The sequence below is a fragment of the Gasterosteus aculeatus genome, chromosome 3 (genome assembly GCF_964276395.1).
Source record: "Gasterosteus aculeatus chromosome 3, fGasAcu3.hap1.1, whole genome shotgun sequence".
NCBI classification, from domain to species: Eukaryota; Metazoa; Chordata; class Actinopteri; order Perciformes; family Gasterosteidae; genus Gasterosteus; species Gasterosteus aculeatus.
Window position 1 is genome coordinate 15,144,517 of NC_135690.1, and position 27,277 is coordinate 15,171,793.

The following is a 27,277-nucleotide window of genomic DNA, read 5'->3' on the forward strand; positions in this document are numbered from 1 at the left end:
AGGAGGCCGAGTGATTGCAACTGCCGCACTCACGCGATGCGCTTGATGCAGGTTCCCCTTCACGACGAGGGGGGACTGTTAGCTGCTGTTTATGTGCGTGTGTGGGGTGGATGCATCAGGACATTCCTTCTCCTCTGCTCGGAGAGACGTGGAATCACCGTGTCTATAAATATATATATATATATATGACAGAGTGCGTCACTCCCTGCTCTGCTCTCCCCCTCTGTGGTTTTCAAGACTCCAGGGAGATCCATAAGTTACTGCGGCGTCCTGTCGTTAGCGGTGAGCTTTAGTCTCCAAATTGGAGGGGTAAATCATTAAATGTTGTTCCCATCTGCAAACGGGAACGCGCGTGATGAGAGTCTCCCTTTTAATAAAGCGGCCGGCTGACGCCTGGTTAACGATGCTAAGTGACTTATGGCCGCAACTGATATGAGAATATTCCTTTTGCAATCCAAACTGCGTCGTCGTAAAAGAACAGCCAGCAAATACAACAGATCATGATCTATATCGCTAAAGAATATTTATTCGACGCTTTGATGGTGCACATCTGTTGAAAGTGTACATCTGGGCGTGATCTTATATCATGTCAAGGTGTTTTGATCGAAAACAGACTCCAGATCAGATCCCAATAAGATGAGTCTCTTCTCGCCTGTGTTCTTGAAAGGAGTCTGTTGAAATATGAAATGATTAATTTTCCCACATTAATGCAAATTAATCAGTGTCACATGCTGCAGCGGACACTTATTGTTAAGTTCCTTTACTCGATAATACTGGTTTGGTATTTGCAACTCGTCTTCCAGAGGCGTTCGACGGACCTCTGAGAGCTGATGGAAAGTACAGTTTGGGTTTGTGAGGTGAAGCAGTCGGGGGGCCGTTGGGTTCTACAATCCTCGGATTACGGAACACGCCTTACTCATGACAACATCCCAAACGGGCTGATACCAAAACCAACCATCTAATCCTAATTACTTCATGTCTCCACAAACGAAGCGGGGGCCAACGTAGATGTCACAGTTTTGCGTAAGCAGTAAATCAAGAAAATGACTTTCTTGCACGATATCTGAACTGGTTTGGACTCCTTGGCCATAATATTTCTCTTCATGGCTGTAGACCCTTATTAACCCTCCCTCATTGTTTTAGTTTCATATGCCCACTGCGCACCCCTATCCCCATTTGTCTTTCCAGGTGTTGAATGAAGTTATTCAATCTCTGTATTATGTCCCGTTATTCGGTTGAAGTCTTTAAACGTGCACACCTGCATTCTCCCTTTCCAACCGGCATCGATTATGTGAATTCACGGGACACATCGGGCCTTTTTGCAGTCCATTAAAAAACGTTTCTTCGAGAAGCCGAGAAGCAGCAGACGACTGTTCAACCATGACAGCATGTCTGGTTTCATTGTTAACCCTCCTTTGTCAGCTCACACATCACACCCTCATAACAACTGTCAATGTCCTGCACATCATTGGGAGTCAGATTCGCTCTATGAATAGACCTTCCCGCCTGGATCGGAGCCAGCTCGTCTTCCCTTGCTCTTGAGGAGCGACCCGTCCTCCGCCGAATGCTTTGGGGTGATGGAGTTGATCTTTCTGCTTCTTCCCCTCAAACTGAAGCCCCATCTGGGATAATTTCTCTACAGTGACAAAGCTGTAATTTAAGACTGCTGGAGACGGTGACCTCTTGTGATTCACGCTTACGCTGCAGTGTGTGGGGGGGGGGGGGCAGGGTTTTTTAGGCCCACCCGCAACGGGAACGCAAGTATTTCCTCTCCATAAATCAAAACGCACTCGCTGTCTGTCTGGGGGGCTTTCAATGGGAACAGAGTACGTTCGTTTTAAAAATAAGGGGCTCAAAATAACTTTTTTTTTGTTCTGCGGTGGATTTGCTCTCACACACATCGCACGTATAGTGTGTACTTGTTGTTTTACGAAATAGCTGTCAGAAAATTTGACCGAAAACTAGTGCACTAAAGAAAACAGAAAGGTATTTTTTTTTAAATACAAGCGCCAAAAAGAATGCGGCTCTAATAACCAAAATCTCTTTTGAAATTGATCATTCAAGCCGATGATCTTTAACACAATGATTGCTGCATTCGCGTTTAAGCTCTGCTTTGGTCTCTGGCCTGTGGAGGAAATGTCTGCCTGTCTAGCTGGTTCCGGACTCGCGCTGGGCGGGTGGCGTGTAGTAAGTTCTCAGGGCTTTTCCACTCAATAACAACGATGAGAGCGCTGAGAGCGAAACCAAAACACTGTGTTAAAAGGAGATAAAACAATGAGCTAAACTCACTCACAAATCTATTGTTAATAACATTGATTATAGTGGCGTTGACATGTTTTCAGGATCTGAGGAACGTGTGTGTGTGTGTGTGTGTAGAGTACAGCAGTCTAATCGAGTTACTGTGAACAAACACAGTGCACTTCAGTTACTGTTTACCTTGACGATTAAATCGATTGACGTCAGCTGACAAAGTTTTTTTTTGGTCTCGTCCGGTCACTTTTATTAACTCCTCTCCACAAGCTTTCCGACGCGCCGCGCGTATCAAGATCCCTCCTCCCGTCACGTAAAAGCAATCACCGCTATTTTCCCTGTAATGAGATTCTCTGCAGGGACCCGAGGTTATGGAACACACACAAAGGCAAAGTCATGACAAAATGTGCGCCTAATGTCAATGACACCACGTCTCGAAAAATCTAAAAGCCGGTCACGTCCCTGAGAAAATATCAGGGAATAATTACGCGTTTCCTTTGAGATACGGAAACGACTGAAACGTGTGTTTTGAACCTGACGCGTTACTGGACGCCTGTTTAGTGACTGGAATGGAGAGAAAGGGGAAAACAATTAAACAAACGATTACGCTGAATGTAACTGGCGCGTACAGAATCCGCCTCGTTGGCCCCAACGTGTGCTGCTTAGCTGGGAGAAAACGTCAGTTGACGGCGGGCGCACATATTCCAGCGCAAAACATCCCACTGGAGGACGTCCTGGAACGATTCGGCCCAAGCGTCTGGCTGAGACTCCGCAGAGCTGCGTGCGTGGGTAATTGGTCGAGCAGCAGAGGAACGACCTTAGGTTTAGATTCAGGCAGTTAGGAGGCCTTGGAGACGTCCTTCATCGCCGGGCTCTCCCTCATGCGCTTATGCTTTGACGCTCTGCTCCTACTTTGCCGCTGGGGAAGTGCGCATTGACCTTATGGTGCCTGTGTAATGACAGCGCGGGGGCCCATGTGATATAAGCGCCGTGCTAATTCTTTCATTAACGCAGTTTTTATTCCTCATGCAGGGCGGGGACTCACTTTACTGGCTCCCCTCGGTGTCTGCGTGAGTTCATTTCCAACACTGAGATCGTATATAGAAACGTCCATCGTTGGAGGGATGACCGTCAGGGTGAGGCCTTCATAGATGCAACAGAAGAGGCAAGAGCAAGGCCCCGGCGATCCACTCCCCCCCCCCATTCGATCCGGTCGATATACAGCACCCCTGGTGGCTGTAAGCGGAGGGAGCTCCCCATCGGTCGGCGGCGGAACGGAGTCCAGATCCAGACAGCCGGGGCTGTTAGCTGGGGGAAGCCGTGTTCTTTGCAGTGAGGTAATACCTCAGACATCTGCAGCAGGTTCTAATTATGCCAGAACAGCCCAGCGTCTGGCTGCGATCGGCCTGCGAGGAATGGCCAACACAAGCCGCTCTACTCCTCTCCTGTGCGCTAGGCGCAAAGGCCAAGGGGCGGTGCCCATACCGCCCCGCCGGCGTCATCGGCCGTGTGTTTTGACTCTCTAATGTTGAAGGCAGTGCACTGAAATGTAGCTTCCCTGTTGAATGTTGAGTTTAAAACAGGGAGACCTTTTAACCTTTGCCTGTGCCACAACACAAGGTGGTGCTACCGTATCTCCGGGTTCCGTTGCTATGCAGTAGCATCTCTGCAACCAGTGCCGCGTGTTTAAGGTCAGGGCTGTTTCCGTAATCTCTGCACAGGAATTGACTTCCCGTTAGCGGTGGAACGACTGAAAACATCATCCTGTAACAGGACTACAGCGCCTGAGGGGGGACGCATTCCCAGCAGTTACAGCGACTTCATTTTCTTGTGTGCAGTTGACTCAAATATCTTTGATCCCCACCCAGCTCGGAGGGTTCTCTCATAAAAACATAGCATGGAAAATGTTGCATAATTAAAATGATATTTCCTTCCATGAGACTAAATTAAGGGTTAGTCAACAACACCCCGCTTTTAAAACAAGACGGTTATACTTTGCAGCAAAACCCTTTATTTAAGTGTGCCGTAAACTGTAAGTCGCCAGTGATTAACACCAAAACATCTGCTGCCATGGTAACCGATCGGCACACTGCGTAACGGGGATGGATGTGTTATGGCGCGGATATGCCTGGCAATTATGTCTAATCTCTTTAAATTGTTCTTTTGCGAATGACTGTAATTCTGCTTCATTAAAGAGTCGTAGGTTGGAAAAGCCTGGTGACATGTTTGACTCCTGCGGGTCCGTCACATTCCCGGATGCCCTCGGTGACACGTGAACAGTAGCTGCACGTACGATCCCGAGCTTCGATTGCGCACGGCAAAGTGGCTGACTGACCTCAGATCTCTTCATTAGCGGCGCTTCGGGGGACGAGAGAAGTCCCTCTGTGCCCCCCCCCCCCCTTACAGAAGTACAGTGGTGACAGTTTAATGGCCTCCGAGCTCAGGGCGCCACACCCTCGCCGCTCGGTGTTAAAGACCCCTTTCCCACCCGAGCACGTGACGTCAGGTGCTTGAGCCCACTCTGCACAGCTTTTTTCGGATTGGGGGGGTTAAATTCCATTATTGTGCGTGACTGCGAATGGAAATTCTGCAGCCATCGCCGTCAAGGGCTCCTAATGTTAACATTTATTTTCATTTATTTATGCTGGTCAGTTAGAACGAAAAGGTATTTTCACCTTGATATGCCTAAATGAATCAAACGCTGGAAAGCCAAGTCCACGTTTATCATGCTTTTGGAAGAACTTCTCCGCTTCGATGAGGAGCTCATTCCACTGCAACTCCTTTCTATGACGTCCACTCTGAATATTCACACACTTTACCCTTCAAGCATTTTCCAAATAACATGACCGCTTTTTCCTGTCAGGCTCGGCGAGCAATCCTCATGGAGAGTTACAACCTACAGACTTTCTGTCTCTGCCGTATATATATTCCACAACATGGGGACGTGGTTGAGAAAGCTGTTGAAAGTTTCGCTAGACCCTCAGCAGCCCCTGTGGCCTGACAAGCCTCTCGCGTGAGACACTCCAGATGGGATTCCACACTTAGAGCCGTCCTAATGACCTGGAGTATCACCAGAACCGTAAGTGAAAACCTCTGATGCGACGTGGCGGGAAGGAACATCATTAATAAAGATAATGAAGCAGATGGGCGCTCTAATGGGTGGCTGGAGTAAAAGCCGAGAAGTCGGTCAGGGGTGAGCGCATTGGGTGCGCTCAGATATGAAACCGGATGCTTACAACTGCATGTTTTTGACCTTGAATGACCCCAGTAAACACACGCCAGAGAGCTTCGCCAAAGCTGGGTCGATTAGTGTGCATCTCATCGCGCTGGTGGCCACACGTGACTGATGTTTCATGTGACAAATTGGCAGGGCAGAGATGTTGCTTTGGCCAAGGTGGGGGAAACCTTGTTGGAAAATGAGAAAAAGCATCCAGTTACACGACCGCCTCACTTGACAAAGGTTCAGGAGCCAAAGAGGTCAGGGAGGCCCACAGACAGAACATCTGCATGACATGACTTTAACATTTATTGCCGGAAAGTAGAAGCATTTCATCAAGTCTTTCTGAAAATGTAAATCTTTACTTCTAAGATGTCACATCAAAGAAAGGAGAGGGGTCCATGTGGGATGAGGGGCCTTTTTTGGCATCTGTGCCCAGAGGCCTGTCAACCTTTTATCCATACATTGCCAGCTTCCTTCTGGGGGGTATTCTTTTGGATTTGTTCACTTTTAATAGAGCAATGGAGGCATCTCTTTACAATGGGGTCAGCTTTTATTTGCACAGGGAAACACACGTATGGGAAATTTCGATTTTCATTCTAAAATGAAGGAACTCCAGATGGACAGAAGACATCTTGGATTGAAAAGTTCAAATCAAAAGCATTTAATAAAATGCGGTGTTGTGCTAAAAAGAACATCTCTGGTTTCTGCAGCTCATTGACCCCCCATAGTGACCGTCTCGTGCCTCCACCAGCGAACTCCTAGAACAATGGGTGCCTGCAGGTATTTATACAGATCAGTAAAGGTGTGAAAGGTATTGTCCACGCCCCTGGACATGTGACGCCTCCTGGTGAGTTCAATGTAATTCGGATTTTGAATGTCTCTCAGTCAACATCAGTTCATCAAGTATTACGTGCATGCATTTCGGTTGGTTACATTACATTGAACACAATCGTAGCTCTGCATCGGTGTTATTCTATTGATTACGGTTTGAAAGTTGCCGTGGTGTTACACCTGGTGTAACTAAATGCATTTGATTAATTATTAATGCATGAACCGGGTCGTCAGTTTATTTCTAATGAAACCAACATGAGAGCAAAGGCACTCTCGTCAAGTAAACACCCGTAAACAATGCAGGTTTACAAAATAAGCTTGCAGATGTTTTTGTGAGGAAAGAAATGCAGTCAAGACATTTAAACTTCAAGGATACACAACGGGTTTTCTGGCCTTTAAAAAAATCCATCTCACATATGCACTTTGGATTACGTCCAATCTCCATTTAGATGATCTGAGAAGTTCACTGTTGGATGAAACTGAAAACACTAAAACATTCAGATAACAGAGATTATAAAAAGATCGTTTGGAGCCTGATCTACAGTTTGCCTCCACATTTTCAGCCCTGAGGCCTGGAGATAGAGCCCTCTGAGAAGGGAAGCGGTGTGTTGATACGCCCAGGAGCAGTGGAAAAAAAGGCCTGTGTGAACTGTCAGCACCAGATAGACACAGGAGCAGCTAATCTGCTCCCAGCCCAGCATTCACTGCCATGTGCCACTTCCCCTTTCGCTGACCGACTTCCTTCCGTGTGCGCACAGACGGAGGCGGAGACGGTCTGGAAGTACCCGCGGCTGGAAATCCCGAGACGGAGACGGTTTACCGAGCATCGGTTGCGATCGAACACGGGGAAACGCACTTCCTGGCAGAGCGACCCCCATTTGGGAAAAACCTCTTCGAATGCAGACGTCAGTGTGTGTCGCCTACAGATTGAAGACACGATGTGAACACACAACTGTATTATCTCATCCTGTACGCTGGGGGAGGTGTTGACATGCAGCTTTGGCTGTACCATACATTTCCAGACGATGGCGAATGTGCAATAGAGTCAGTCACCCCTGGCTGATTGAGTGAGAGCAGCAAATGAAGGATTGTTTGCTCGGTGACTGAGATCTGGAGACGGATTGAAGATGGACAGCTGCGAAAGAGACCGAACCCCATGAAAAATCACATCCTCTACTGTAAATCTCTCATTTAAGACGCTTTGATTCCTTTGAACAAAGGTCTCGAAGCTGCCGTTCCCCTGGATGCTTTCACACAGGTGCGGCCCGAAGCATCTTCCTGTTGTGGCCGACACGGTGACCTTATGGGCTTCTGCTGCCCGCGAGGCGGTCCGAGAGCTGGTCTGGAGACAGATCAAAGTGGCAATCATGCCCCACCAACAGAGATAAATACACACTTCCTCTCTTCCCTTTCACACTGCTTTTTCCCACACTACTCAAACCCCCATGCTGCAGCAACGCCAGCTCAGAGGAAACGACAAACCACATCAAGAGGCTCGCCGTTGCTTTGACAGGAGAGCCTCGCGCCAGCCTTCAGGAGAGAGTAAGGACGCCGCGGCAGCCATTAGAGGGGATACAAGTTATTTGTATGTCTTTTTAGAAAATGCTACCAGCAAAGCACATCTCGTTCTCAACCATGCGTGACCTAGATTGACGCTAGATGCTTAAAACAATGCCATTAAGTCAATATTTACGTTCCGCAATCCTTCATAATTTGCTCATTCATTTCGCTAATTGTGTTTAATTTTCTGTGCTTTTTGTGCTCCACACTTTACCTACAGAACAGTTGCTCATAATTGGAGGTCAGTGCTTTTTTCCTATAGTAAGATTGATACCGTAGATATTCTCAGAATGAGCACAGTTCCCAAAATGTTATGTTATTCCTTTCGGCTGGAGGCCTTGAATTAAACCAGAAACTGAGCATTTGTTATTTGTGTGAATGTAATTTATTGACTCGACACCTGCACTAGTTGATTGCAGTTCTTCACAGGCAAATACCCCCCTAATGGGTTCCTTTTACAGCCTATTAGGTTGCTGGCGGTTCCTTGGAGTTGCAATGCAGCACACCAGAGTGGATTTAAAGCGCGTGTAAATCCTACCCGCTTGAGCTCACCTGAGCCTTATAGAACCAACAAGCCCTTACCTAGAAACATCAATCCTGGCAAACCGGTACTTCAAAAAACGTTTGACAAAGTAATGATGATACATTTTCTTCTTCCGAGGTCTCACGTGGTTTCATTGCCCATTCCGTCCGTCCTTTCTCATCCCAGACCTCCGCTCTGCTCTGCACGCGCGCCTCCGTCCTTGACGTAAAAAAAAAAAACACAGCTCTGAAACAAGTTGTTTTTCTGCGTTTTGGCCTTGGTGCTTACCTGTTTCCTCGATCTGCGTCGAGCAACAACAGCTCCTCTCATTTTGAGTCACTGGTGGTGTAAATCAACCCCCCCCTTCAGACCGATGTTCCTTCTGAGACACGTACTTGTCATGGCAAATGTACGCCAGCTGCACAGAAAAAAAAACTCTCCTCGAGCATGGAATTATGTTTGGGCATTCCCTAAAGAGCTGCTGTTTGTGTTTTCTTTTGGGGATATGCGAGGCCACCCAAAACAAAATGTTATATTATTCCACTGCTTTACTACAAACAAGAGCAAGCGCCAGAACCTGGACTGTGCTCCTCTTTTATGCTTCTCCTCAGGAAATCAACCCATGTTTAAAAGTTCCTCCACCCTTTTGGAAATATCTTTGTGCCGTTGCTGGTCATAAGCAACGGGCTCAACAAGCAAATAGAGTTTGACAATGCTTCCCAAACCGACATCGGAGTGTTTGAACCATTCTGCTGATTTGTCTTCTGCAACACCCTCAGACTGTTTGTGATTCGACGAGTCCAGAAGAGCACGTTGCAGAGCGGGCGAGCGGAGCCTCGGTGTGCGATAGCCGGGTCCAAATGGAGCGACCGGGTCATTCAACCCAAATTAACATTTTATATTTGTATACACAGAAACTACACTTATGCCCAGAACACATCTGAAAGTGGATGTGCTCTGTATTTAATGAACCATTTCTGTCTTTTATGGCCGTCCACAGTTTGGATAACTCGTTATAACCCACATTACGCCTGTTGAGTTATAACATTGATAGATTGGTAAAAAAGTACATGATCTGTATGAAGATAGGGATGATTTATTTTGGTCACTCACAGGGAAGACCATTTACGCCATTCGAGCGCGCCGGCTGCTTCCGCGCGTGGACGGATACCAGAAGTACCAATGGCCAATGAGAAACAGGTGGCCGGAGAGAAGTAAACGAGTTGTAAGGACAAAGTGTAAATTGCCGCTGGCAATAATTGAAGTGCTTTCATAAGGGACAAGGGACAACTTAAGGGACAACTTATTCCAGATAGGACCACGGCCTCCTGGGCCGCATCGACACTACTGGCTCTCTCTGATCGCGGCCCACTGGGCCTAATGGGTCTTATGTCACGTCGCTGTTCGTCATCAAAGAGCATCGAGAACCTCGGCTAGCGCCGCTGTGACAGTGGAGGGTATGTCGGAGAGAAAAGGAGGCCTCTGGCTTTGGGGCGATCGGTTTGTTTGTTTTTCTTTTAGTTCCTTTGTGGCTCTTTTAAAGCCGTTGGCAGGGGATGATTCCGCCTGGCAGCCCCCCCCCCCCCTCTCTACCGCACACCTTCCCTCTTGCCATCCGTAATTACCACACTGTTTCGAGTTCGAGCCTGTCCAAAAGCCACTGCAGGTCTGATTTTTTTTGGCTTGGCTCCTCTCTGACATGCCTGGGAAGGGCAAGGAAAGGAAATGGGTGGACCAGCCGCTCTCTCCCCGTTCCCCCAGAGCAGGCCTGCATGGGAGAAGCCAGCCCAGTGTTTTTCGACTCGGCCCGAGCTTGTAAGGGAGCACAGCCCATCTGGATCTAATAAATCCTCCATGCGGCTTCACAACTGGAATTGCTTGGCCTGTTTGGGGACGTGATCACCGTCCGATACGGTCGTTTTTTTTTTTTTTTTGCAAAACAACAGGGGAGATCTTGAGAGCGGTTGCCAACGCCATCAGACCCGTGTGGTCCCCGAAAACCTTTTCTACTCTGAAGAGCGTAAAGCTCGCCCTGGGTAGACCCCCAAACTCCTCCGGGGATGGGTGATGGATGTGTGGTGTGACGGTGACCGTATTGTAAACATGCATTCCTGCCAACGGTGGGCAGCGTGTCCCTGCGTCTTGCTTCAGGACTCGCGGTATTCCGTCGAGCAGGCAAACGGGTCATGGTCAGACCAGCACTATTTTCTTTAATGAGTCTTAAGTGCTCACTTAGCCAATTTGTATTTTCATTGCGCAGGTTTAGGTCAAGGACATCTTCTTGACACAACACCTGTGAAAAGCAAAAAGGAAAGAAAACCTCTTTCGACGCGACCGCTCAAGTGCTAATCTTCTCCAAACTCGACTAGGATTTGCCTTCATTGTGGTATATTGTTTCAAACATTTCATTCAGAAGAAATAACCCTCGATCGGTCTCCCCTTCAGACACTCACTCTATTTTGCTTTTTTAATGAATGATAGTACGGGCGCACCAAAACAACACGCTACGCCGTCCACAGCCCGCCAGATCATTAGGTCATGCACCTCTCTGTTGGTAATGTCTGCCTCACGATCCCAGGCATTTATTTATGACCTGTTGGCTGCGAGAGACCTGCTGACTCGCACTGGTGAGGTCAAAGCCATCAAAGTGACCTCACCAGCAGAGACAACACAACATCTGTCCTCATCTTTCACACCTTCGGTGGCTGAGTTTCCTCAGACCTCCCTGCCTCTCCCCGCACTCACTTCCCTCTAATTAGAAACAGTTTGATTTAGTGCTCCGAGCACGGTAGACGAAATAACAGGAGTCAAGCCTATTAAGACCTTAGAGGGGGGGGGGGGGGGGGGGGGGGGGGGAATTTACAGCGGCGGTGTTTTTACGGATCAGGGTAATGCATTTGAAACGACACTCCACGTTGAGCGACAGAATCAGACAGCGGCGGGCTTAATCACATGACGGGAAGTAGAAGGAAACAGTTGTTATCTTCCTATATAAGCTCGTCCACTCTGCCTGCCGGCTGACATCAGACCGCCAAAGCCTGTGCGGAATGTGTGGGACGCCGTGGTAGCGCCTATTCCCCGTTTAAAGACACATGTACTGTATTAACAGTAGCAACCTCTTTTTTTTCGCGTGTGTGTCTCTCCTCAGAAGTGAAACGGCATCTTAAAAGCGAAGCGCTCCATGCAGGTGTCAATCAGTTGTGCATTAATAATATAACAATAATGAAATGATATCCCACAGGTATTATCCTGTAATTAAAATGGGTAATAATAGGATTTGGGTGGTGGTTTACGGGCAGGAGACCACACATTGGGTAAGCTCGTATTGTACATGCTTAATCTGATTAAATCTTTAAACGTGATTCATGAAAAAAGAGTGACACAGACTTCACAGGAGTGTTGACATCTGCAGGGCTTTGTTCTTACAGTCGCCCTGATGGGGCAGGGCTATTAATGTTGCTATAATTCTCCATGCAGCAGCTTTAAGAGACATTTTTTGGTGGATTTACACTCCGACATGGGCTGACAGAAAGTCAGTGAGCTGCTGGTATGGATTTGCAACATCTGGTTCTGGATCATTCGGGTTCACTAAATCACAGCAAAATAAAATAGGACTTGTGCTCCGAGGCGAGGGAGTGATTCATCTGCGTCTGATGAGGACGGGCCATTGTTATTAATTTCTGGGAATGAATCATACTGGGGTTGGTGCTTTGCGTTACTTGCGCTAATTAATGTGACAAGGGCCTCTTCTGGCACCTTTCTGTACTGGTAAACATGATCATTACCTCATTTGAAGAAGTTATGCAGCTTCCTGTCAAACATCCTGTGATCTACAGGGACTTGAAACTAGCTGAGAAGTTTAACCTTTTTTTTCCCCCCTCCATACCAAACTGGTATGAGCGCTTTAAGTGTATCACTGGGGTAAATTCACACCAGAACTTCCCTCTCCATTTTCCATGCATTTTTCTGTGAAGTGTGATATCGATCACCCATTGACTTTTAAAGGAGACGCCCATCAGCACAACCTGACAGGCGAAGAACAAAGCCCCTCATTCCTTCCCTCTTATCTGTTCTGAATCTGTGCACCGAGTTCCTTCATGTGGCCGCTTTTGTTCATTTTGTCCGTTGAACTGTTGGCCCTTGTGGCTTGCCTGAGGAGAATATTCATGCATCTTTCCTTCTCTTTGTATCCCAAAACTCTGCCGTAATAAATTGTCTTAGCACGGTGGTAATAACAGAAACATCTGAGGGCCACATGGGATGCAACAGACCTCTTTGCCTTTTAGACCAAGAAATTAGAATTCATTTCTGCCAGAGGATAGATAGCACAATATACTTTGGAAAAATCATCCTCTTTAAGTTTAGCAAACCAATATGTACGTGTGTTTTTTTTTCTTCTTTTCTTGCAGGAATGAAATCTTTATCTTAAAGGGTGACAGTATAACACCTGGTATGTATCAGTAAATTGAAGGGAGGAAAGGGAAAGCCATATGTCCACCTTCCGTCTTCAAAGCAGCCAGAATGTGTATCTAAGTGCATTCAAAGATTGAAACAATCCAAAAAGGAAATTTATCACTGAGCTGATATTTCTGGGCTCTTAAGGATTTAGTTTCATAAACATTGGATGCTGAATTCTTTTTTTTCTCACACTGATGCCATTTGAGCTCAGGCACCTGCATCTGCCAGACGGTTTTCTGTGTATTTGCCAAGCATGAGTTACTGTAATAGTTTCAGTAAAGCCATATTGATAATGCCATATTCTAATACATCCATGTGGATGTGCATCCAAAACTGGTACAGCAATGGTTTTACTTTTTTTTTTTTGTTAACAGTTAAGAAAAAAGATTGATACCGCTCTCATGTTTGTATGACAATTATGAAGCAGCCTCAAATAGCAAAAGGCATCTTAGCCTAGCTTAGCATAAAGACTGGTACGCTAACATGTTTATTAGGGAGCTTTAGAAAAGCTAACAGAAGGATTCTTTTACCATCAGTCAGCAAAAATGTCATTCTCAAACAATGAAACCGCTGTGTGAACTAAGTTTTGAGTATTCCTTTATATCGGATTATATTTGCATTTGTACATCACAAACTAGGATATGTCAACTCTACATTAGCCTCCATTTTTTTCCATTCACACATGAGAGTTATATAGATATTTCCCTCTAACTCTCATCCGGAAAAGAAACCACACCAAAATGTCCAACTGTTTCCACCATGCTCAGATTATTCCGCTGGAAGACAATCATGACACAATTGGGATCCTGGCTGGATCACGGTTTCTTGACCTGTACTCCCCGTTTGTAAAACAGGCTTGACCATAAAACATCTCGCTGGCTGTCCAGTTCCCCCCCCTCGTTTTCCACCAACTGTGACATGATGTTGATAGGGTTTTTAATGGTCTTCCTGTGTCCCATGGTCCGCCTCTATGAATCACGCCCACTGCAGCAGGCTCTCCGGACAGCGAGGTGTCATTTCATAATAAATAACATGTGCACGGTGGTGGGGGGGCCGGATGATAAGTGGACAGATAGAATCATCATTTACTCTGCTGGGAAAAACAAATACATATGGTAGTTAGATAAACTTCAAACAGCGTTCGGACATCCTGAGACCACAGGGCTGCTTTGCGTGTCTCTTGCGGGACCCGGAGAGGAAAGAGAGATTTGGCTGTGTTTAGAAAGCAGAAGTCTCCCCTGATAAGGTATATTTAAGATTTCTACATAGAGATAAATATATTTGTTGTGTTCTGCTGCTTTTAATGATGCAGTCCTTTCAGAATCGCTGTAGCAGTACAAATATTTACCATGCTAAATTTACAATCATTTAAAATGTTAAATATTTGTGTTCTCCCCCATTCAGGGATTGGTTAAGTTGGCCGTATCTCACAGAAACACATGAAAAGAAAAGGTCGTGACTGCTTGACAGTTGCTTCACGTACAACGCATACACCTGTGTGTGCGTCTCCCGGAGATGGTGACGTAGCGCGCTGCGGTAGGCGAGACGGCAGGTGGATGGACAAAAAAAACACACTCGCCTTTCTAAGCCAAAAGAAAATTCTGGATTAAAAAAAAATACTAAATTGTTTCAACCCTATGCTGTTCAAGAAAATGTGCTATCCTCTCCCTGGCCTAGACATGCTATTTAATATGCAAAATATAAAATGAATAGATCAAGATGTTTGTTTTAATTTAGATCAGAGTCTTATACTTCAAATCTGTGTTCTCAAAGTGTCAGTTTGACTCATCTTCATTGATAAAGATTAAAAAGAAGATTTGGATAGTAACAATAAAGTGTACAATTATTCAAAAATTCAAAAATGTTTAAATCAGTGAAACAAAGACACAAATACAAACATTGACGGAGGTAATCCTTTACCTCCATCCTTTCTCTGTGAAAGTGGCCGAAGGTGTCTCGTGGCCCTCCACCCTCTCGGGGCGACCTCCGCCTGCATGTGAGGCATCCGTCAAGCTTACACCAACAGACAGCATCGTCACCATCCTGACGGAGGCATGGACAGTGAGTGATGGTTTCCCCTGCGCAGCATTCGGCCCACAGAGGAGGGGAGTTTCCCCCGAGGCACCGCACGTCTGTCTGGTACCTGCGAAGTCAAAAGAAAACACTAAATACTGTGCATCTCTATTCCGTACATGGAAACATGGTGGGAAACAAAATTCGGGATACCCTCAGAGCTACCATGGGAACGTGATATACACATCACGCCCGCCAGAATGTGAACAGACCAAATAAAGTGAGTCACTGATTCTCACTTTTCATCCCTCCATCCATTCTGCATCAGCAACATTTACGCTAAAGAAAACAAGTGGGCCAGAGAGCGCTGGGTGGGTTTATGCTTCAGTTTCAACATTGGCTTTGCTCTCATAAAAAATTGGGTGGGGGAAAATGTGACGCCCAGTCAGCGTCAGGTGAGTCATTTTATGTGGCAGTTCAGGTTGCAGTCGGTCCAAACCGCCCGCATCTTCTTGTGGCCAGCGTAGGTCAAATGCTGGTTGGGGAGAGAAGGGGAAAAATGAGGGAGAGTTAATTCATTCTGGCCTTTGACAGGTGTGTTTTATGTTTTTGGGAGTTTACCTAAATCTTTGCTAGGCAGGAGGCGAGTCCCCGGCCGCTCAGCCAAATGACTGCATCTGTCGCTGTGAGGCTTTCAAGGCCTCTTTGCCTAATTTTGTGGACAATCTGCTGAAATGTTGTTTTGGGAGAAAATGAGGTTGATTAAAATCATGTCTCATTTTTCCGCTCGTACCGCTGCGGTCTGAGACGCAATTTGTTGCGACAGTACATTTGATTGTTTTTCAAATAAAATAGCGGCTGAAGTCGGCTCATATCGTCTCGTTAGTGTTACGGAAACAACAAACCTGAGTTGACAACCCAATGCAATAGCTGTTTTTCAGGACCGGAGTTAGAGGATTATATAACTACTTGGGAATGCGATTTGGAAAAAGGCAGCTAGGCTTGTAGCTTGTCATTCAGCTGACATGAATACTTGTTTGCCAAGAAAACGGCATGCTAACGTAATAGCATGCTAACGTAACAGCAGGCTAACGTTAATATCTCCGTAAGGCTACTCGCCGTCCTGGAGCTGCTTTTTGTGCCTTTTTTTAGTATATAAACAACATCCAACATCGCAACGGGAAAGGTCCAAGTTCTTGCTGTTGGACGCCCAGAAAAATGTCAGCTAAACGGAACCACACAGCTTGCATTGCTCCAATTAATTTTGTCACGCTTGTCTGCCCTTACAACAGTAAGTAAAGGGGGCGGGACTTGGGGAGGATCAATTAGCCTCCAGCAGTGTGAAAACGTCAGTGTGGTAAATTTCCCACAAATATTAGGAGTGAGAAATATGCAATGTCTCACAATAAGTAGCAGGTCCAATTAGAGAGGAATTTCCGTGCAGATTATCGAGTGCCGCTGCTCCAAACCAGGTGACGACCATCACAGTGGAATCGGGTAGCCGAAGGTCGGTGGGGGTGGGGTCTGCGTCCCATGTGTTTTTGTTTTAAGAAAAATGTATAAAACTCTTTCTTTCAGAACAGAGAGGTTGACCTGCGCCGCCCCCCCCTCTTCCCACTCTTCCAATCTAGTTTAAGCCTTTAATCAAATGGACATCTGGATTGCATTGTGTGTTGCACAGAGAGAGAGGCCTGATTGCTGTTAAGCAGACCACGCGATGATGTCACTTTTCATTAATAATGACGCTGCCCATAGCACTCGCATTCATCTTCCTGTCCAACAATGCAGGGAGCCACAGGCTGAGGACATGACAATGGCGGCGGACGCTCGCCTCGCCTGAGCTGAGGAAAGAAAGCGGGAGCTGCGTGACAAACTCCTCAGCCCGGCTGACTCCAGAAAGAAAACCATGAATCCAGAAGAAGGAAGACAACACCTAAATGACAGCACATCCAATGACAAGTTGTACTCCACGCTCCCAAAGTCACGCGACATCTTAGCCGCAACTCTATCGCAACGATTGATGGGCTGTGAAGAAAACTGTGGGATGAAATATGTGGGACAATTTAAATAAAAAAGAACCAATATTTCCCCATATTTTATCTTTGTTTGCATCCTCTCTGCATGCTGGGGCAGTGCATTGAGCAGTTAACAGGTTTTGCAATGTTTCCACCAAAAATAGCCCCCGAACACCAATTCTTCTAACTATTCACTGTGAAACCAATTATCTATTATGAATCTATTATGACACTTTGGGGGTTTTCTCATCCGTCCTGAGCGAAAGAGAAAATCCCCCATAGAGGTAAAGTACGACGCAGATATTCCTTATTATGATTGATGAATACCACTCAGGTTTCATTTTGTTTTCACAGTCACGGGTGGACTCGGTTTGAGACCATCATTTCCGTAAAGTCCATCTGTTACTGGTAAATCTATGTCTTTTTCCCAAACTGTGTTGTGACTGGTTTATAGGCTGTGCACCAGGGTCAATGCAGATTAAAAGCAAAATGGAATAAAGAAAAAAAGGAATAAGAATAATCCATTTGAATTCAATGTATATGAGATGCTACATTTCACATCGCACATCGCCGGAACAAATAAGTACACTGAAAATAAAAGAGGCAGTCTGGAACTTGAAAGGGGAACAAAATGTACGAAATGGTTTACTGAAAATATCTTACAAATTAGTCAACTAAAAACATAAACGTTGTTTTTGCTTTATTTTCTCAACATAAGAATATTTTTGTGGCATTAACTTTGTTGTCTCTTTGAAAAACTAAATCTGAAATCAGCAATACAGTTATTGGGTTATTGTTCGATCATGTCAGTCATTTTGAAGTGAAAGGTGAACTTTCACAATTACATAAACATAATATTTATTTTTTTATCATTTTTTTACCTCGTTCTTTTTTTTCCTTACAAAACATAAACTAAAATGTCTCATTGGCATGAATTCAAAATGTTTACAGCTCTATTAAATCATTCCATCCTTTTTAATATAACTAGTGCTAGAGCACATATTTCAGTACAGACATGTGTTGGTTTATATTAAAATGTGTCTGCTAACTTTAGTGTGTAATTGAAAACAGCAGGGGAACTTTTGTTGGGTACTTTTAATATAATATCAGCATGATGGAAAAATCTAATCTTAACTAAATTAAACATCATAAATGTTTTTGATTTTAGGAATAATGATGATGAAGTACTTTTTGTGAAGTTAATGAAATAAGCATATGATCACATCCAAACATAAAACACAGTTATTTAACTTGTCTTAAAACGCTTTATCCGTGTAATGTTTTCAATTTCACTTCAAGGAGCCGAGTGAAATGCACCAGCCTCTATATTTGGACATCTTTTCAGCATTTCAAGACATTCCTTTGCCATGTGCTCTTGAAATAAATTAAGTCTTGATGTTTTGTCCCGTCTGTTGTCAGGCTTGAAAGTTATGTAAATGTGAATTCAAAAGGATTGTCTTATTCAAAAAATGTGATTCTGCAGCTGGTTCGCTTCTTTGCAATTTGAACATGAAACATTTGGACGAACGCAAATCCGGGCTTTTTATTTTTTCCTTTCCACTTACAGAATTCCTGTTTTATGTTATTCATGTCAACGCCGAAATAATTGGAAGTGACTGACATCTTTCTAAACCCTTTTCCTATTGAACAATGCGGCTTCAACTCTTCAAAGGTTCAACAGAACATGGACCTTCTCCAAATTGACTCGGGGTGCAAACAAGAAGGCCCCGCTTCACACATTAATGAGGGAATAGTTACGAAAGTGTTTTGCTTATTATGCCGCTTATCCAAATGAGGAGTGGGACCTTTCAGAAGAGGAAGCTTTTTATCTGTGCCGGGACAGCAGAGCTGCTCTGGAGAGCCTCACTGTGCTTCTCTTATCACCAAAAACTTTAGTTGATTCGGTGCGTAATGGCACTCATTTGATCTCGATGGGGCCGCTGGACTGTCTACTGTCAACTCAGCTCCTCGAGTGTTTCGCCATCCCGCCGATGTGATGGAGTGGACAATTATTATTTTGCAACACGCGCAACATGTGCCTGACCGCGAAAAGCCGGAGGAGTCACTTGGCTCGCCGAGGAGAAGTTGTCAATAATAGCGTGAAAGGTTTTCACCCCATGACCAGCAGAGAATATTTCCACGCAATACTTTCCAGATTCAGAGCAATAAACCGCATGCGTGTCCCGTCCCGCAGCAGATCCGTGCAGTGATGGTACGCAGGCTCTTCTGTCTGTTTGGAGAGGCATCGTTACCGCAACTGGGCTTCGGAAAGAAAAAAAAAAAGAAAGATGAAAGACTGCATCTGGAGCAGCGAGGTGGCCTTCAGCACCGTGGCGTGCAATCCGCTCCATCGTCTCAAAACCTCAAGGTGAAGAGGATGAACTGAAACACGTGTGACCCGGGAGTGATTTCACACCCCTGAGCCGGGTCAGGTCGTTCTCCATCTTCCTTTGTTTCCCGAATGATTCTTTGAACCCGGGGAGGCCGCGAGGCTGCTAACCTCATCACAAACACCACATGAATCTCTCAAGCTATTCTGCTACGCAGCCAGAATAGTTCCATAGCTAATTCACTTCGTTTTGTAATGTGAGAAGTTGATGATAAAAACCGTGTGAATCACCTCACCTGCAACCCAAAGATGTTGGTAGATTTGAATGCAATTCAGAACTAATGAATCATTTAAATTAGGTGAAAAGACAGATGTGCATGATTGAGCCCATTTACTACAAATAGTATATAGTCTTTGTTCATTTATGTCCAAAGGTATCTTGGCCACCCGTCCATCCCAGAAATGATGGTTGTTGTTATTGTTATCTATAAAGAAAGGCATGCATTTGCACGCACGGGAATATCCAGGACCAAACTCCAATTAGTTCATTAACTGCCATTTGTAAAAGACAAAAAAATGTAACCAGGAACTTACAAATATTTGTCATTCTTATCAAAAGGTTGGAAAAGTGTCTGATAAGCGATGTCCCGTGTATAGATGGCGTTATCTCAGTCGAGCCCCACCGTTCCCAGCAGGTTGGCACAAGCAAAGAGAAGAAGAAAGGCAATTAAGGGGAAGCATGCAGATTCCGACGATGACGCGCGTGTCCTGCAGGGCGCCGGTGGTCTGAGCGGTCTGCTCAGATTCTCACAGTGCGGGAAGTCGACATAACCCTTGTGAGACACGAACGCGGCCCAGTAATAATTCCCCCCGCCGTTAATGGCCTTTGGTATATTGTTTTAATAGGGGAGCGGCTCTGACGTCAGCAGGGAGCAGTGTTCTGACTGCTCAAAAGGGAGGGGGGACCAAAAGCTTTCCATTGTCTCAAATGAAGTTGGCAGCGAGAGCCGTTTACTTAGATTCTCCCCGCATGGTGTAATTTGTGAGTGCTACGTTGATAACCTGCATTCGGCTTCGCTCGTGTGTTTGTCTAAGAAAGAGAGAGAAAGAAATGATGGCATGTGCGACTGAGGCCAAAGAGAATAAAATTTCAGCCAGACGCTTAAGTGAATCACCAACTGTGTTGCATGTGAAGTGTACATTTGCGTGACTTGTTGTTTATTGCCCACATTCGGCTCCGTGACTGTCCACCATGTTGGTGCCAAGTCTGAGGCCACGTTCTTAAATCACAACAGGGTTTTTTTGTTGTTTTTTTGGTAGAGAAAGTGGCCGCCCCGCCCGCCGGATAGGTCCGTGTCTCATCCACCATGTATCTTGGCATATAGGACATACAGACATCTTACCCACAAGTTTCCGTTTAAAGGAGTGGATTCGTTTTATGAGATAATGAGCCCTCGCTGCCTCTCTGTTATTCAAAGTACCGCTATTTCTTTCTAATCTTCCTCTCCTCTCAGTTGGTTCTCACTTAAAAGACGCACAACAGCACAACTCGTTGCTCTCGCTACCAAAAGTAGCTGCTCTGTTCCAACAATGTTGGCCTGAGAAAACATGCACGAAGGCTGAAATTCAACCGTGGTTTTGGTTGGACAGGAGATAAAGAGTTTAAACCAAGTAAGAGTGAAAGTGCTTGGCTTATACGTGCAGCTTCAAATGCAAATGTGCTGTGGAACTGTTATTTGAAAAGCCTATTTTTGACGATTGCAGCATTCTTCTAACGCACTGCCATCGGATTCATTTCTTTTTGCAAAAGCTGTGTTCTGAGGTGGGTCACAAACGAGTTTACCTGTGCAGTAATATATTAAATGGAGGATTTAATTCATCAAGACGCATGGACGATTTATATTCAAATTGTTGAGAGGGATCGTATCTTTACCACAGTGAAGATTCCCACCACTGAAAGGTGCATGTGGCTTTCATCATGAATTCCTATCTTTACTTTTCAGGTTTATCACTTACAGGGGCGAAAATTCTATATGAAACACAGGTACAATTTGACTCGAAATTGTGGAATTTCATAACAAGAAACAGCAGTGAACCAAACAACAACCTCATTCTATTATAGTCCCATTGCTTGAAAAAGGGAAATAAACAGGAGGGAAATAAAAATAAAGGATCAACTGGTTCAACCTATTGTCTCCAATCCTCTTGCACCACAAACATTGTACATTTTTCGATTTCAGAAGAAGCGGTTGCGTTAATCTTTTGGAGTAAAACTGAGGAGAATCTCTTCGGGGCTTTCACACGGATGTGCACGCTTCACTTGCACGTTTCGTGGATCCCCGTGTTGTATTTGGCGAGCCGGCCCAGCGCGTAAATGTGTTTGGCAGATCCGTGGTGTAGTTCTGTGACTCATTCACAAGGTTTTACACGTTCGGCCCGAGGAGAAGAACTCAGCTGATTTACAATTTGTCACAGGTGCCACTGCCAATAGGTTCTTTTCAATTATATTGCCGTGCCAATCAAATTTACAAGAGGGACCTCTGAACACCTCGACAAACATAAAAGGGCCAGGCCTTGAAAATGAGATGCCTTAAAATGTGATGACATGTATATTGTTCCTAAGGGGATCGGGCCCTTTGCTTCGCTCCACGCTGTCGAGCACGGAAGTGTGGCCACATGCCAAAACCATCGTCTTTATTATCAACACAATTTCCTGTGTTGTAATGGTGTTCAGCATCTGCAACCTATTGAACACTGGTGAATACCAAACAATAAAGTTGAAAGCAGAGGTGCGTGTATCTGTAGCTCTATCAGCTGCTGAGGCCCGGTCGCACTTCACCTGAGCTGATGTGGCCTCTCGATAACGTTTGGATCATCGGCGATGCAGCGTTCGCAGACATGCTGCACCGTCCCCAAAGGATGAATCATTTTAATGCAGCAAAGTCACCGGAGTGTTTACATGTGTTTCACATCGGGTGGGTGTCATAGCGTATCGTAACGGCTGTAAATAACGTAGTGAAGTAACATTATGACCACCGCTGCATTTGTCCTGCTTTGTAGGCCGTGAAGTTGGTCCTTTTAACACGTAGCTCCGTGCGGATGGTGGCCATTGGATGAACTTCAAGTTTTCGGCCCCTCCGTCTTCTCCGCTAGGTTGCTGCTTGTTCTGACATCTGGAAAAAGTAAGATTTGCTTATTTACAAAACGCTTGGATCTTGGCTGCGGACGAGGAAGATTTGCAGGATAAACATACAGTTCATTTGTCTGCAATATTGGCCCCAAAAAAAAAAAGGTGAAAAGTGAATTTCTCTCATTTATTCGTCTCTTATGTCCCTGCGGCTTTCAAAATGTGCACAGTCACTGACTCCGTGACGGTCCCGACGCGGTTCGTTCTCCTCCGGAGCCAAGCGGCCGCGTGACGCGCGCGGGGCTGAGCGGCGGCGACGCAAAACCCAGCAGGTCGTCGTCATCGCCACGCTTTGCAGACGACAGTGTCTGTGAGACCGGGAGGTGTTCAGACAGCAACAATTAGTCCCATCTGAAGAGTGATCATCATTTCAGTGCCACTTCTATATACTTTCCCACAGCCGGTCCCCGGCCCGCTGGGACTGTCGATGCTATCTGCCGTCAAATGTTTACATGAAACGTTAAAAAGAAAAACACGAGGAAAAAGTGGAAATGATGTTAAACACACAGGATAAAAGTACGTGAGTGCATTTTATCGAGGCTATATTATAGTTATTTGTAAAATACCGGCTGATTCTTTGGGGTTTAGCAGATTTGTTGCAGAAAATTAGATGCCACATAAGTCCATATTATCTACAAACTGATACAAGTGGAGCTAATCCAAACACTGACCCACCCTGTGATTGAATATAATTACGGGTGGCCTTCCCGACATCTCGTTCACCGCAGCGGAGTTTGCGTCAGATTTTCTAAAAGAGATGTTTAAAAAAAAGAAAAATAAAATGTTTTTTTGTTTGTTCGTTGGACTGCAGCGACTGAGTGCGGCTATGATGACCTCACGTAACTCTACGGCTCTGTCCGTCCGCCCAGACCGACCCCGATTCCGGGGTAGATTTGGGTTCAGCTCAGATCAAGAGGTCACATCCTTCAGTATTTCTCAAGTTGATATACTACTGGCAGCATAATTGAAAGGCAGGACGCTGTCGGGCTGGCGGCGCGAGCACTTCACAGAGTGTTGTTTTCTTTGGGAGCGCGCTGAATCTCATACCGCATATTTTTCGTTTTTTCCTGTATGGATTTCACATTTGATTGAAAAAATCTTTCTTGTGTGTTTGGATTTCCATTGTGTGGACAACATAAAGGGCTCTGGGATGGGATGTGGGAAAAGGGAGTGTGCAGTTTGCCTAAGTGCATGTTTTGATGTCCGTTTGACAGCCTCGGTCAGTGGCTGATGTCAGAGCGTGCACAAAGTTAACGACCATCCTCTTTCCTACTCTTAATTTCACCGAGGGGAACCAGTGAAAGACTGCTACTGCAGATATCCCGCAATATAAAAAGGGTGGAACACTTCCAGTACATACAATGTTCAATCATTACGCTAAGCCTGGAGCCCTTTATTGCAACCGAAAATAAATTAAACATTTGTGGTTGCGTTGATACAAAATAAGCTACAAATTGATCAAGAATCTCCGTAATGTGGATTGTAAACGAGCTTACCCCTTAATTTAAAAAAAAAGAGGCTGATTTTTGTATTTCCGTGGTTCTTTAAACACTATTTTGAAAGGAAGTATCTCAGTCATAAGATTTATCCGGACAAATTGTGGTCGCTGACCAATTGGGAAAAACCAATCACCGAGGTATTTGTTTTTGAAGTGGAAATGGATGTCTGCTCAAAATGTTTCTGATTTTATCCCCGCTGCTAATTATTTGTATAAAGCTCGGATTTTCCCATGACTATTTAGTCTAGCGGTGCACACACACACTGAATCAAATGTGGACATTGGCATTAATTTGAAATAAATCAATAAATCTTTTTTTCTTAACGAGCACATCTGTCTCCCTCGGCGGTCGGCGTCCTGGCTCGGCCCGGTTGAAGGAAGGTTGCTGTGCACCACAAGCACCTGAGCACTCTGTCACCTTATCACGTCTGCATCACGACCTTCGGCGAGGCCTCCGACGGACGGAGGGCGTCGTCTCCGGATGAAACTTCCTTTAAAACCGGAGCACTTGCTCAACTCTATTCTTCTCCAAGTTCCCCTCTTCACTGCCTCTTTCCGGCTTTTTGTCGTTGTTTAACAAACGTCCCGAGTATGAGGTGTTTAATAAGTGTCCACATTTCCTCTGCAGGAGGAAATAATACATCCCGACTCATTATTTCAATAAACAAAATGTACTACGACCCCTCAACAGCTAATGAGAGAAAAGTGTGTTTGGCAAACGCATGTTGCAATGATATACCAGGTGCTGCTGTTCTGTTATTCAGACGGTCTTGCGGAGACGGTTTCTTGGCATAAAGCAAGGCAGTAATCATTTTGCTTTGACACTTAGCAACTGAGCGTTATAATAGGAACTGACCTCGCGGTCGTAAGTATGGAGTCACTGACTAAACATTGGAGCACGAGGTAAAGAAATGTGGAACCAGAAGTAAACGTCATCGGTCACCATTGTTCCCGCTCATCTCGCCATAACTCAGATATGTTGAGCTACCTGCAGCCGGCCAGAAGTCGACTCGGAGCGCTGCCACCATGACTGAAATATCGTCTCACGTTGCTGTGACTGATGTCACCTCCACGGGCTAAATAAAGCCAACCCGGGTCTGGTTACACATGGAACTTATCGGACCGATTAAACTTTCTACCAGTCGCAAAAGTGAGACTACGGTCTCAATAAGCCTCAGTGGACATGCCGTGAGGACGGGCTTTTTATTAAAGATAAGGTAGCAACACCACACAATTAAGCTACTCCGTTACTGGTTAAAAAGCATTAAAATTAAGTAAAAGAAATGTTTGTTTCCGAAGAAATTCATCAGAACTTACTCTTCTAATGCAAATTGTTATATTGTTTTGAGTATTTTTCGCTTTTGAAGCATTTACATAAAAGTACTACTTTACATACTATTGCTATTTCAATCCATGATAATTTGCCAATATGTTAGTGTTAAATACTTTGGATTCCTAATTATTAAACATAAAATGGAAACAAAAAACAGCAACTTTTTACCAATGTTAATGTTATTAGGGTTAAGTCCTAAGAAAACTCAAGGACTCGGCAGCAGGGTGAATGTGAGGCCAAAAACGGGGCTTGAACCTGGCTTCTCCGGTTAAAGGACATCTGTCTCCCCCCCAAAACCGCGTTAACGCCGCCAACATGGGACGGAAAGAGAAAAGTAGAAAATATGACGTGGGAACATCTCATCTCCTTGGTTCTCCAACACTGATCACCAAGAGTCGGATCGGGGCTCCAACCCGACAGCTTTCGCCCCGTCGAGGGAATATCCTGTTTTCCCTTCCTGTGCTCCTGGTGAGCGCGGCCAGGGATCCGCACGCTTATTGAAAGTGGAAAATGATGTTCCCCTGTCGTTCGTCTGGACAATGACTGACAGTATATTCCAGGGCTTTGAGGCAAAAAGTAATTTCCATGAGGGTGAGCGGACGTGGAAAGCTCATTTACAAGTCGGAACCAAACTGGGAAGACGTGGTCACTTTAAGCTCCCTTTTGAGGTTTCTGACTCTTTCAAAACATGTCAGTCGTAGGAAAATGTGAATAATTGGATGAGATGAATCAGTCCCTGAATATTTATGATAGTTACATTTTTGTCAATAACGTGATTGCAACTGTGATTCTGGATTGGCGTCATAATGATCCTTTTGCTGTCATTAAATTAAATATTTTTCAATTTGAACTCACCAGATGCACCTATTTCTATGCAGATAAAAGTGAAAGTATTCTCTCACCTGGCCTCCTCCTGCAGGAAACAGGCAAGCTTGTCGGATTGTCTGTTTTGGAACGCGGACATCCCCTCACACAGTTTTCAGCATACTAAACCCTTCTTTTTATTTTCTTATGACCTATCTGTCTAATCTCCACTGGAGTCCGGTACTGTGGATTATGTTGTGTTATGTGGAAAGTCTTCTCTTAACTGCAATCTTCCCTCCATCATCTATTTGCATTGGACTCCACCGCTGTCTGTAGATATTGGCCTAATACAAACAAAGCTTTCATCATACCAGGGGGTCAGTTCAATGGTCGGGTCACAGGGGTGGACACAAACATCCCGCCCCTAAAAAGGCGGATTCTCTCGCCGCTTTCTGTTCCAAGTCCCATGCAAATCCCACACCCGGCAGCCCCCCCATGGTCCGAAGATACGTGCCGAAGCAGCACAAAAAAGGGGGAACGAGCTGCCTGACCATTGGCAGCCCGTTTCTTCTATTTAATCGACGTTGGCATTCCCCCCCCCCCCTCCCTCCCCCCGCTCTGTGCCACAGCGGGCGCAGCTCCGATGGCTTACAGGCCGCTGGCGGCACCTGTCTCCTCTTCAGCGCCAGGCCGGGGGGGGAGACTGCCCCGCTCGGCTTGATCCCCGCGCTAATTATTTTCAAAGCAGCCGGGATTTCTATCACACTAATGCAGGCGCCAGTGGCGCTGCGGCTCCCCCAGGAAGCAGCTTTTGTGGCTCTTCCCTGCTGCCCGGTGGGCCGAGATTGTCGCCGTGGGTCCGGCCGGCTGTTTGGATTGGGATGCGTTTCGGATTCCTTCAGTACATTTAGGCTGCGCTACGTTGGTTTCGTTACTCAGTAAAGGAAACGATTCATTTTTTTTTCCTCAGGTGTCGGACAAGTTCACACTGCCGGCGCAGAATTGTGAATTATGCTGCACTGCAAACAACCACAGAGACTGACCTCATTGATCACTCATTTCACGGGAAGTGTGCTTCTGTTGTGCGCATTGTTATAATACGTTGCGCAAAAAGCATTTTTAATTAGCGTGTGTCGACACAAAAGGTTTTCGAAGAAACGGTTTGGAGGAATGGTCTCGTAAATGTCCTTTAATTAGTTTTCTTGGAAATGAAATCAAAGCAGTTTCTGTTTTCTTGCACAGATTCTTCCCCACCG

At 45.4% G+C, this 27,277-nt stretch overlaps 1 long non-coding RNA gene across 3 annotated transcripts; it reads right to left on the reverse strand.

The window, feature by feature from the left end:
• Positions 1 to 8,223: 8,223 nt before the first annotated feature.
• On the reverse strand, positions 8,224 to 26,443 carry LOC120814100 (uncharacterized). Of its 3 annotated transcripts, none has more exons than XR_013467191.1 (4): positions 26,120 to 26,443; positions 22,233 to 22,372; positions 14,763 to 14,985; positions 8,224 to 8,603 (listed from the first exon to the last, which is right to left on the reverse strand). It is a non-coding gene; the product is annotated as an uncharacterized LOC120814100 (long non-coding RNA). The 3 variants fall into 3 exon arrangements; XR_013467189.1 differs by lacking the exon at positions 8,224 to 8,603 and adding an exon at positions 13,423 to 13,935 and having other exon boundaries at positions 26,120 to 26,439; XR_013467190.1 differs by lacking the exon at positions 8,224 to 8,603 and adding an exon at positions 13,423 to 13,932 and having other exon boundaries at positions 26,120 to 26,438.
• Positions 26,444 to 27,277: the final 834 nt, after the last annotated feature.